Source organism: Temnothorax nylanderi, unplaced genomic scaffold (genome assembly GCF_030848795.1).
Source record: "Temnothorax nylanderi isolate EJ_2023f unplaced genomic scaffold, tnyl_v1.0 TNYL_tig0606_pilon, whole genome shotgun sequence".
Lineage (NCBI taxonomy): Eukaryota > Metazoa > Arthropoda > Insecta > Hymenoptera > Formicidae > Temnothorax > Temnothorax nylanderi.
In genome coordinates this window covers 22,530-36,651 of record NW_027249668.1, presented here as the reverse complement: position 1 = coordinate 36,651, position 14,122 = coordinate 22,530, and the positions used below count along the sequence as shown (strand labels likewise).

The 14,122-nt window shown below is 28.8% G+C and overlaps 1 long non-coding RNA gene across 1 annotated transcript; it reads right to left on the bottom strand.

Moving 5' to 3' along the window:
• Positions 1-1,152: 1,152 nt before the first annotated feature.
• On the bottom strand, positions 1,153-9,276 carry LOC139784286 (uncharacterized). The gene is made up of 4 exons (XR_011721529.1): positions 8,922-9,276; positions 8,709-8,805; positions 2,680-2,897; positions 1,153-1,537 (listed from the first exon to the last, which is right to left on the bottom strand). It is a non-coding gene; the product is annotated as an uncharacterized lncRNA (long non-coding RNA).
• Between the last annotated feature and the right edge of the window lie 4,846 nt (positions 9,277-14,122).

Genomic DNA, 14,122 nt, shown 5'->3' with positions numbered 1-14,122 from the left:
AATACATGAATACAGTATATCTAAGTAGAAAAAGAAAAACAGTTAATCTGTATTCTTTAAATAAATAATAATTACATTTGCAAAAATTATAGTTTAACAAGTAGTCATATAAGTATTAAGGAAGTTATTTTGATATGTCGTTTAATAATTAATAGAAAGGATAAAGGCAAAGGATATAAATTAAGATACAAATAAAAAGGTAAACATTTCATTTATCTGTACTTTATTTTCTTCTTATACATTATATACAGAATAAGCAAGTAAATATTGCAGTTCACGCTCTTGTACAGTCATTGCGCGAACGCTTTATCCATTATGTACAGAATAAGCAAGTATATAAATATTGCAGTTCACGCTCCTGTGTAGTTATTTCGCGAACGCTTAAGTATATATAAAAAGTATCTGTGGAAGATTGCTGATTACTTTGCATATTACATAAGCAATACCTACATTATTTAAATAACATCAAATAAAAAAATTATATATTTATATAAATTTATATAATTATTTAACTAATTACTTATACAGTTTATAAATGTTGTTATACACAAAAAGTTTAAATAAATATAAATATTAAATAAAAGATTAAGATATTATATAAATAGAACATAATTGTATAAATAAAAGTAAAAAATATGATTTAATAAATATAAATTTAATAAATATGTTAAGATATTTAAAAAACAGTAATTCAGCGCTCTTCATTGACACTATTAATTATGAATTTTACTACTGTTTTATCTTATGATTATTTAGTCTCAATTGCAGTTCATGATATGAATTTCACTTGTAAATATTACGGGAACGCTAATTTAACCAAAAGTTTCTGAATAATAAATACATAAAAAAAGATTATATAATAAAAAATGCAGTTTACGAGTTTACAAGATCATTCCACGAACGCATTTTACTTGCTGTATATGATTGATCGTTCACGCTTTCATATGATCATTGCGCGAACGCAATATATTAATGTTTAATAATTCCTTTAGAGCTTTTAATATAATTTTTTAGAAGTAATATATACAATGATAATTTTTTAAATTACTTATGTTAACAGTATACATATATGTTAGAATATTCTATATATATATATATATATATATATATATATATATTGTTAACATAAGTAATTTGTAAAATTTTCATGTTATATATTACTTCTAAAAAATTATATCAAAAGTTCCAAAGAAATTATTAAACATATTAATGTACTTTTCTATAAAATTACTATGCAATATACAAAATAACATGTGGACTAGCAATATAATTCTCATTTAAAACTTTTTCTGCATCTTTGCAGTTGTCATACTGTATCCATTTATTACGTCGATAACTAATAGGGGTGTAGTGTCCAATATCTTGATCCATTGAATGACTGATTTGCTTTGCAGGTGCTCTAAAATTGACCATTCCAGTGAGACTATATTCATCCGTCATGAAAGAAAATTTGACTTTCTTTGGTATATTTCTCAGTTGTACAGCATACTGTTCTCCCGCATCAGAAGTAGAATATGTCTCCATTAAGATAAATTGTCTTGAAAATTAAAGTAAATTTAATTTTTTAAATAAATTTTATTAATATCAATCTTAAGTTTGAATTTGTATCTGTTCTTCTTTTCTATTGTTTAATCTTATTGTATTTTTTAATTATATTCTGTATTGTTGTTTTCACATTAAAGAACTTAAATTAATAATCGAAATTTAAAACAGTAATTTTATTTTTTTATTAAATTTTATTAATTTAAAGACCACATTTATTTTAAACTTAATTTGAAGAAAAGATTAGGATGCAAATTGAAACTTTGTATCGTGTACATGTATTTATTTTTAAAACATTCTTGTTAAGTAATAATAAATTCCAAATGTAATAAAAAATGTTTCTCAGATATCATTGAATAATTTGAAAATTTGTATTTTATACAGGGTGAGGCATCTAAAACAGGTTACCTGAATAACTCGCCTACTTTTGGTGATAGAAAAAATTGTATCAGACTAATTTTGCTTTCAAGGGAGACATAATCTGAGGTAAATAGTTTTTTGTAGGTAGAGTTGTGGAGAAGATGCAAAGATCAACTTCGTTTTTTTAATAGAATTGTATTATTTTTTTTACATAATATGATTCTTCTAGTTATTCTATATATAAAAGTATTAAGGTAGTTATCAAAAAATTAATAGTTTACGAGATATTTTAAATTTTATTCTAACACATTTTGATGTAAAATATAAAATATCTCATAAATTATTTATTTTTTGGTAACTGTACCTTAACACTTTTATGTTCAGAATAATAAGATAAATCAATTGGTGTAAAGAATACATTGTTGCTTTGCAAAAAAGATATGTAGTTGCATATTACAAATTGCATAATTTTCTTTTGTAAAGCAACAATGTGTTTTCTTTACACCAATTGATTTATCTTATTATTATGTACATAAAAGTGTTAAGGTACAGTTTCCGAAAAATGAATAGTTTACGAGATATTTTATATTTCATATTAAAATATACCAGAATAAACTATTGACCTCAGATTATGTCCCTCTTGAAACCAAGCAAAATTAGTCTGATGCATTTATTTCTATTTCACCAAAAGCAGGCAAGTTATTCAGATAGCCTGTTTTAAATGTCTCATCCTATATTTTATTCTAATAATTTTACATAATAAACATAAATACATACCTATTTCGGATATTGTGGTGCTTTCCAATCCATCACAATTCGGTTGAATACATAAACGAAATCCTTGAATTGTAATATCCTCTCCGATTTGATCGATATTATTTTCTAATAATGTTTTCAGTTTAACCTACACCAGTGGTAATGTTTTTACTCTCTGAGGACAACCTTTTTCACATTTGGATATTTCCTTGAATGATGCATAGTTCTGAAACAAATTTCTATACAAATAGCCAATTGTTACTTTACAATTAATAAGGATACAATTATTTGGTAATATTTTGCTTGAAAATATTTCTTTTAAAATCATTGCACGAAGTCTATACGATGATCTTTTTATACCGTGTAATACCATTTCATTAATTAATTCGAAAAATTTAAAATCTGTTTCATTATATACAAGATCTTTTATTGTCTCTGTATCAAAAAAATATGCAAATAGAAACTTGTATATTGCTTCCTCATAGTTTTTAAGTGTGCAAGTGGAAACTTGTACATTGCTTTCTCATAGTTTTTAAGTGTGCAAGTATAAACTTGTTTAAGTGAGCAAGTAGAAACCTGTACATTGCTTCCTCTATGAGGAAGCCTGTTTTTTTATGCATAATTATTAGTAGATATTTATTAATTTGGCTTCCTCATAGAGGAAGCAATATACAGGTTTCTACTTGCACACTTAAAAACTATAAGGAAGCAATGTGCAAGTTTCTACTTGCTCACTTAAACAAGTTTCTACTTGCACACTTAAAAACTATAAGAAAGCAATGTACAAGTTTCCACTTGCACACTTAAAAACTATGAGGAAGCAATGTACAAGTTTCTACTTGCACATTTAAAAACTATGAGGAAGCAATGTGCAAGTTTCTACTTGCACACTTAAAAACTATGAGGAAGCAATGTGCAAGTTTCTACTTGCACACTTTTTTTTTATGGATAGAGTATCATTAAAGATAGATTGGTGTTGAATTTGGCAGTGATCGGTGAAGGAGTTATCAATTTTTGCCTAAAAAGTGTACAAGTCATACATGTAATCTTATATATAAGGTATCATTAAAGGGAGATTGTTTTGACCCTTATTTACCCTTATTTCATATATAATTCTTTAAGATTTGGTTGATTACTTTTTGAGTTAAAGGCATTTAAAATTTTAAAAAATTCAATATAAAGAAAGAACCTTTTTACCGATTAACGCCAAATTCAATACCAACCTTTTTTTAATGATACTCTATATAAAATTACATGTATAAGGTAAAAGTACCAATAACTGGCCACTTAAGGATACGAAGAAAATAAATCTTAAATCTAATACATAAAATTAATTTTATGCTACAAAAAACTTTTTTATTTAGGAAGTTATAACTATTTTCTGCTTAAACGAATAAAAAAGTGATATTTTTGGCGGTATTTTATTTAAATTAAATAAAAATATAGTAGACATTGATGTACCAATACATGACCAGCCAAAATGCGATTGTCCCAGCGTCCAAATTATGAGGTCCTAGTAACTGACCATGACTTTTTAAGTGTATTAAAATAATTTTAATGAAAGGAATTTTATTTTGCAGAGCAAAAGCAAGAAGAAAATAATATATAAGTTAATAAAAAAACATTAGAAAAGTTAAAAATATAAAAATATTAGATAAAGAAATGCTTAAGAGGTTAGAAAATATAAAGTCTTAAAAAAAGTTTTTACAGTCTAATAAATAATTTATTTTTATTATTAATGTTTTAAATAAATAAATTTACTTATTATTAATTAAAAAATGGTTTTACAATCTAATAAATAATTTATTTTTACTACTAATTTAATAATTAGATTTAACTCACTTAAAACTTTAAAAGTTTAATACAACATATTTTAACAGACTATTTGTAATAGTTGCTGATGTCCTTTTATCAGAAAAGGATCATAATTATAGTGGTAACATAGGTGGTAATATAGTACCTTTAGCATTTACTGTAAACAAAATAGTTATGCTTTCTTTCTCATCATCATGTACCTATAATTTTATAAAGACTTTGATCCTTTATAAGTCAATACACTGTCTGCCTTTGAAACTAAGAAAAAAGAAATTTCATCTAACAAATACTTTTGATAGATGGATGTCCAGTAGGTTTAACTTTTGTAAATGTTTTTTCACTTCTCTGAATTAATTCTTTAAAATATCTTCTGTTGCTGATGCTCAATTCATTGTCAAATTTTTAGCGATTCTTGGAGTCACATCTGGATGTCTCCTTTATTATCCTTTAAAGAAGACTCAGTGATAAGTTTCTGCACACACTGAAGAAGTTGACTGGATTTTCTATTGCAGCCAAAGAGGTTTCCCTGTAACAAAATCTCAACATCTTCAGTGTGTGCAGAAACTTAATTATCACTGCGTCTCCTTTCAAGGATAACAAACCAGGCAGACACTGGTAGGGAAAGTTTTTGTCGTAGACATACAGATATGTCTCCAAGAATCGCTCAAAATTTGACAATAAATTGAGCATCGGCAACAGAATTAAGATGTTTTAAAGAATTAGTTCAGAGAAGTGAAAGAACATTTACAAAAGTTAAACCTACTAGACATCCATCTGTCAAGAGTATTTGTCAGATGAAAGTTATTTTTTCTTGGTTCCAAAGGCAGACAGGCAAATAACTTACAATTTGAGGTTATGTATACTACAAGTCAATAAAAATGAACAAAAGAAATGCATAAAACAGAAAAAATATACAATTTAGTATACTATCATTATAAGTAATGTTCACAAATAAATATACTTATTACAAATTTCGTACAGAAAACTTAAAAACAAAGCACAAAAACTCAAGCGCGTGTTGCGGCTAGGTACTAGGACACACAAGTAAGCACTTGAGATGACAGTTCACCCAATAACTGGACAGCCGGCTAGTTTTCGGGCAGGCAAGATTATCACGTTACCGATTCATAGCCATGTAAATTTTTATTGAAAAAACAATTTAAATGAGCAATTTTTTATTTTTTATTTATTATAAATATTCTTAAGATTATATAGAAACTTTATTTATGCAGAAATATCTAATATTATGATTATTATCATCTTAACAAGTATCACACATTCCTTAGCCATATCTTAAGGAATCTATGAAGACTCACGGTGCATTTGACTATAATATTTCAAACAATTTGTTAAATATTTTAAACAAAATGTTTAGTGGCACAATTTTTTATATAAGACACTGAATAACCAAATAACATAAATCAGTAAAAATATTTCTCTTTCTTTATGTATATAGCTTAATAAAAAATAAAATGTCCGTCAATGGCCAGGTAAAGGGACATGGTCCGTCATTGGTACTTTTACCTTAACTTATACACTTTTTAGGCAAAAATCGGTAATTCTTTCACCGATCCTCGCCAAATTCAATACCTTTCTTAAATAATACTTTATCCATCAAATAACTTACACATTTTTTAAGCAGAAATCGTTACACATTTTTTGAACAGAAATCGGTAACCCTTTCACCTCGCAAAATTCAAAACAACCTTCTTTTAATAATACTCTATATAAAATTACATGTACATCTTATACACTTTTTAAGCAGAAATCGGTAATCCCTTTACCGATTATCGCCAAATTCAATACCAACCTTTCTTAAATGATACTCTATCGATTAAAAAAAAATTCAACCCAATATCTCAATATTTGCGGAAATTAGAGCAACCACGGACATTTCTAAAAAAAATTCAAAATTTTTTTTAAAAAGAACCCCTTTACCGATTATCGCCAAATTCAATACCAACCTTCCTTAAATGATACTCTATCAATTAAAAAAAAATTTAGCCCAATATCTCAATATTTGCAAAAGTTAGAGCAACCACCGACATTTCTAAAAAACTTGGCTGTTTTTTTAACAGAAATCGGTAACCCCTTTATTATTAACAATTTTTATTAATTCTATTATATTCTTCAGTCTTTTCTACCCCTATTTCATATATAATTCATTAAGATTTGGTTGATTAGTTCTGGAATTATAGAAATTTCTGTAAATTTGGCACATACATACACACATACATACAGACATTTTTTTTAATGCAATATTTCGACGTTTTAAAACACTCTGAACATATTGACATCAAAAACTAAAACAAGTAGAAACTTGCACATTGCTTCCTCATAGTTCTTAAGTGTGCAAGTAGAAACTTGCACATTGCTTCCTCATAGTTCTTAAGTGTGCAAGTAGAAACTTGCACATTGCTTCTTCATAGTTTTTAAGTGTGCAAGTAGAAACTTGCACATTGCTTCCTCATAGTTTTTAAGTGTGCAAGTAAAAACTTGCACATTGCTTTCTCATAGTTTTTAAGTGTGCAAGTAGAAACCTGCACATTGCTTCCTTATAGTTTTTAAGTGTGCAAGTAGAAACCTTCGCTCACAAAGCTCCTCTATGAGGAAGCTTGTATTTTATTGTATGTATAATTATTAGTATTTATTTGTTTTGGCTTCCTCATAGAGGAGCTTTGTGAGTGAAGGTTTCTACTTGCACACTTAAAAACTATAAGGAAGCAATGTACAGGTTTCTACTTGCACACTTAAAAACTATGAGAAAGCAATGTGCAAGTTTTTACTTGCACACTTTTTTTTCTATTTACATTGTATTCTTAGGTCTTTTCTACCCCTATTTCATGTATAATTCTTTAAGATTTGATTGATTAAATTCATTTTTATACACGATCAAAGGTCTATAATTTTTTTATATGTGAAATATGTGTGGCAAATTTTGAAATATCGGGCTATTTATAGTTTTATGCTATATTCTTGACAACTTTTCTAATTCTATTATATTCTTCAGTCTTTTCTACCCCTATTTTATATATAATTATTTAAGATTTTGTTGATTAGACCCAGCTTTATAAAGTTTCTATGTATGTACGAATTCTCCGAAATTTCAAATGTGTGTAACACGAGAACTGATGAATAAAATTTTAAAGAATTATATATAAAATAGGGGTAGTGTTTAAAGTGCACTAGCTCGCGCAGAAGCCAGGTCTTATGATTTAATGAAGGAAGCTAGAAACAATACAAAATTGGACGGTTCAGAGATTGTGCATTCGTTTAGGTATTTCAAAGGAACATATATATATATCGCATAAATAGATATCACAAAATGAAAGCAATCTGTATAAATACAATGTGAAGAACAAAATGATTATTCATAAAGATCCCTTCTTTGACATTTGTAACGTCTCTATTTGAAAGTAATAACCATCTACATGAAATGAATCTAGGATAGCAGATCAACACTCATATGAAAGGGATACGTATCTTAAGATGTTTAAATTTTCATTATCCAGTCGTATTGTTTACTATCAAAAAAAGGACCTCGTTTTCCAAACACAAATCAGTATATAAGATATGAAATATTACATGAAAGATATGTCTGAGTACATAATAAATAATACTTAGAATCAATGTATCAAGTTAACTGTTCAGAAATGGATATACACAAGCAAATAGCATTCATCAATTATACATGAAAGATATATCTGATTACATAAGAAATAATACTTAGAATCAATGTGTCAAGTTAACTGTTCAGAAATGGATATACACAAGCAAATAGCATTCATCAATTTCAAGGATTGATTTAACTAGCAACGAAAGAGAAGTGAAATCAGATTAGTAATCAGTAATCTCGATGCATCATTAACACATCAGATGAATAATCCTTGATTATAAATAATGACACACTAATTCTAGTTGAAGAAATACATACATCGCTCGCAATAATGTCTCTCAGATTATTTCGTATATTAAATGAAAAGAAATCGCACGTAGGATTACTTATTACAACGTAAAGCCAAGAAAGACTTTATAATCGAATCGCTTTGAATAATAGTGAATGGAATATGTAATATATGAAACGCTTAACTTAATTGTACTTTGAATCACAAGAAATCTGATTGTTATTACTAATAGTGTACAGTCTAGACGTATACTGAATTTAATATAAAATAAACGAACTTTAATAACGGTTGCAACCTTCCGCAAATTACGTATTATATGAATTGACTGACCTCAGTTTTCTCAACAATGAATAACTAAACTCGAAGAGTTATCTCGTGATTCTCAAAGATGAAGAATCCTCTCTTTTAATTAGTGCTCTCGTATTATCTGTAATCAATGATCGGGGAGTTGAATAGACCATGCGGTCATCACAACGTTAGACGTAAATCTACCACCGTCCCCGTTATGATCACTGATTAAAAGAAATAAAAGTAATTTGTTACCTTAACACTGTCGTTAATCGTAACTACTTCCTCTCATGATTAGTCGGATTGACCAAGCTCAAAAGAGCGCTCTCTCATTTGTAGAAAATGATATCTTCCATCATAATCGAGAGGACATTCCAGAACGTTTCGTTGGCGTCGTAGTTTTCCGTCTCTCTCTCTCTCTCTCTCTGAAGTTCGGTATAATCGTAGATTCTCGATGATCAATGTGATACAGCTGTTCGCTGGTTTGTTATTATAGCCCGATAGAAATTAATTATCGGTTAATCTACAACTCGTTAATACAGTACGTATTACACGGATAAACTGTAATAAACTCTAACGATACAATGAACTTAACGATCCGTTGTAGAGGACGTTCGGAACGAGAATGGCTGCTCGCTGTGCTGCCCGCACGACCACGTCCGTTCCCGCATGCGCATTGATACATGCCCGACCGTAAGCGGTCCCCGGGCCGCCACGCGGTCTTCGTCGCGCGCGCATTGATACATTATGACGCGTAAAGCGGTAGCTATAGCTATCACTGTAGCCATCTATGAAAGCTCTTCCTTATTAAATATAAGTCCGATTCTATAAATACACAATCCCTGTTTAAACCTTACTTTATCTTCAAACAGGTAGAAAAGACTAAAAAATATAATAAAATTAGAAATAGCCCAATATTTCAAAATTTAAAAAAGTTAGAACAATCACAAGCATTTCTAAAAAAATTCAAAAATTTTTTTAAAAAGAACCCCTTTACCGATCATCGCCAAATTCAATACCAACCTTCCTTGAATGATACTCTATCGATTAAAAAAAAAAACAGCCCAATATCTAATATTTGCGGAAGTTAGAGCAACCACAACATCAAATCTGCACATACACACATACACACATACGGACATGCGATTTTAATGCGATACTTCGACGTTTCAGAACACTCTAAACATATTAACATCAAAAACTCAAAAAACAATATTTTCTTTGGTTTCTTCTACCCCTATTTCATATATAATTCATTTAAATTTGATTGACTAGACCCAACTTCATACGAAATCAAAGGTTCATATACGAAATTCACGAAAACAAAGCTTCCTCTATGAGGAAGCAAAAACAATCTTTTCTTTGGTTTCTTCTACCTCTATTTTATATATAATTCTTTTAAATTTGGTTGATTAGAACCAACTTTATACACAATCAAAAGTTCATATACAAATTTACGAAAACAAAGCTTCCTCTATGAGGAAGCAAAAGCAGCAATAAATAATTGTAATATGCTATCAAATGAACAAGTATTTCTTAAGGAATAATTGTTCTTTCCAATTTTAATTGATTTCAAAGATATATTAGTCCCATTTTTAATTATTGGTATCTTACGTATATTAGTATCTAATAATAATTCATGTTGTATACTATCCTTTTTCCTTAGTAAATATTTTCCTTTAGATTTTGTGCCCGCTGTAGCCAAACCTCTCCAATCTTCAACTTCTTTTGTTGCAATTATATCTTGAAGATTGTTTATGTTGTGTCCATACATATTCGCTGCTGTCCATATCCTTCTTCTCCAATTGGCATAGAACATCCATCCAGGGCATGTACACATTTTTTGCATACATAACATGTATGTCCACCGGTCGGTTCATGTCCATTTTCACAAGCTGGACATTTTTTCTTGTTTCTTATATTATCTTCCCTGACAATTTCATTATTATCTTGATTTGGATTAATATTTTCTTCTACTCTTATATCTCTTGGACTTGGAATATTTTCTTCTACTCTTATATCTCTTAAATCAGAATTTTTAGTATTTGCATGTGCTATTTTTAATCGACCGCTTATGAAATCCATATGCTTTGTCACAAATTCATCTGCACGCATAGGTGTCTGCTCTGTCTTTAACATAATATTTTTTATTATATTAAAATCACTTTCTACGGAAGCACTGGCAGGTATTCTACCATAGCCAAAGTTATCTCGATATATGCAAGACCATAAAGGTAGCAATTTGACATCTTTCATAATATAATCAGCTAATTTTGGTAAATAATGAGCATTTTCTCTGTCTCTCTCATTATCAGCCAATAAAATTTTAACTTTATCATTTATATTTTGTATCCAATGACTCCACTTATTAAAACTGTTTTCTTCTTCGTCTTCTACATCATTATATTTTTCTATATTATCAGTGGTAACATCTTCTGAATATTGGATAAAAAGATTTTTTATTTTTATTTTATATTCTTCACACATTGTTTTTTCATTTCTTGTGTTACCTTCTGTTTCACTTTGAGTAATAATTAGAATTCCTTTTAATATTTCAGCTGCAGCCTCAATATCTTGACATAAAATTAATTTCCCTATTATATGTAAATAAAATTGTTTTATGCATGGACGTGAATCTTTTAAGAAGTTTGAATATTTTTTTATAAAGTGCGCTACATCAATACGTATGTAGCAGGCAGGTAAATTACCTTCTTTACAAGCGTCTGCATATTCGTCAAGCGTAGAGTAATTGGTAAAACTTTGTATAGCTGCAGTTAATAATGCACGTGAAAAATCACATACAACTTCACGTAGTCGTGGTGCACCGGATCGTATCCATTCCATCAGCCAATAATGAATGGAATTTGTGTTATGTCTTTCAGACAACATCTGTGTTACTGGAAAAAGTCCACTTTTTTCAGAATTAATTACACAGTTGTATAAAAATATACTTCCAGTCTTTTTGATTTATCAGGCCTTTTAATTTCTTTTATAATACTTCCAGTTGCATCAAGGTAAATACAAGCTGTCTCATCTAATGTGTATGTTCTATATACGTCCAATTGATAATTTGACCAATAATGTACAAAAAATGGATTTAAACCAATATTATGAATAATATTCTTGAATGGACCTAACTGCATAATTTCCAAAGCCTTTATTGAATTTTTATCAAAATAACTTTTTTCTTTAATGTTTTGTTTAGCAACTCGTAAAACATTTGCGTCAAATAAATGCGGAGGTTCAATATCATCATGACTTTGCATTAATTTTTCTGCCATTTCGACTCTATATTTCATTACACTTTTCTCTTGTAATTCGTTCACAACAGCTTGTCTAACAGGATTTCTTAAATATCGTTTTCCACAGCGTCCTTCTTTTTCTCCTTCAATAAACTTACCTGTGTGAAGTTAGCACCCCATTTTTGAAATTTTGAAATTTTAAAAGTTGTTCCGGATTGTTCTAGACTTGTTCTAAATTGTTCCAGAAGATCAAATTTTTAAAATAAAAATATTCGCGGAAAATTAATAAAAACGATTTTTTGACCTGGCACCCCATTTTTCGAAAATCGAACTTTTCAAGGTTGTTCCAGGTTGTTCTAAACATTGTTCCAGAATATTAGTTTGATTAGTTAAAAACTTTAAGAGATATTGAAAAAAGAAAAATTTAGGAATTAACAGTTTTTGGCCATTTATTCGTAAACAAAATGACTTACAAAACTGTCGATTTAGAACATATTTCTAACAGCGTAGAACAACTCAGAACAAAATTTTTAAGACCAGAACAAGATCCTAAAGGGTACTTTACTCTTTATCGAAAAATTTTTTTTTCGATTTTCTCGGTTAAAAATCTTGTTCCAGGCTTCTTGTTTTAAAACTATCGTGTTCTCGGTCTAACCAACAAAACTTATATGACTTTTTTGTAGAACTTAGGGAACGCTACGCAGAACTCTTATCAGATCGGCTAGAACGTGTAAAAAAATTTCTCTCAAATGAAAATTTCTTATGTGTTAAATATGGTTTTTATTTTTAAAATAATTGCATTACTGGAAAGTGATTAAAATTTCTTGCAAAACTACGTGGAAAAGACGCAAAAATACGATCCGGTCGGAACTGTTATCTTTCTTAGATAGGTGTTACAGTTTGGGCACTGGATATTCAGAAATCGATTTTTTGCTTCTAATTGCTAGAACTATTGATATATTTGATACAGAACTGTAGAACTATTGTAAAACAAACTAGAACTCCAAAGAAATAATTGATTTTCATGATTTGGTGCGCTGCGTGAACTTAGCGCACCATATTTTTACATTCGATTTTTTTGTATTTAATCATCGGAACTATTTAAAATGCTTATCTAGAACTCTAGAACTATTCAAAAGAAAGTCAGAACTCTAAAAAAACTTTTAGATTTTTAGGTATGGTGTGCCAAGTTCACAGGACCCTACATTAAAGGAAGGTTGTTTTAAATTTGACGAGGATCGGTAAAAAAGTTCTTTCTTTATAAAATTTTGAATTATTTGAGAAATGGCCGTGGTTGCTCTAACTTCCGTCAATTTTGAGATATCAGGCTATAATTATATTATATTCTTCAGTATTTTCTACCTCTATTTCATATATAAATCTTTAAGATTTGGTTGATTAGACCCAGCTTTATACGCGATCAAAGTTCATATATGGACCATGTAGCCTAAACTCCCAAAGTCAACATCGATTTGACATTGCGTCGATGTAAAATTCCACTTGTGCTACTAAACTAACCCTCTATTAATTCATAAAAAAATTAAATTTAAAATTAAAAAATGTGCAAATTAGAAACTTGCACATTTTACTTCCTCATCATTACAGATCGCTGCGATCATTACAGATTGTTAAATAAGCAATGACCGCCGATTAAGTTATGAGGAAATGTTACACGTCCTTGACAACATATGTCAAGGTCATTGAAATCGGTGAGTTGCCCTCTTTCTGTATAATTACCATATTTACATTTGGATGTTTTAAAAATGTCCATCTTACATAATCACAGACGGTCTAACAATAAGTAAATAGAAATGGCAGATAAAAAAGTTGCAAATAAATATTTGCTTTTTAACAACAAACGTGATATTAATAAAGTATTTAATATAAGTAAAGAAATGTATCAATTATATAAATTTTCTAAAAAATTTCTTAACTTTATACTTTTAATTTTATTTTATTCTTTTGTGCAATACTAGAATCCCCCCCCCCCCCATTATAGTATATATATCTGAATATTAATTATATTTTTAGAATTTTTAAGAATTCTATTCATAACTATTCATAACTTTCTTTATGCATTATTAAAAGCGTATTATTGCTCATCATATGTACCTACACTAAATTAAACTATTAAAATTGCTCCAATTTGCATAAAAAATGAATAACACTAATTGTATATATAGGGGAGACCGGGGCTAAACAGTCCGTTTTTTT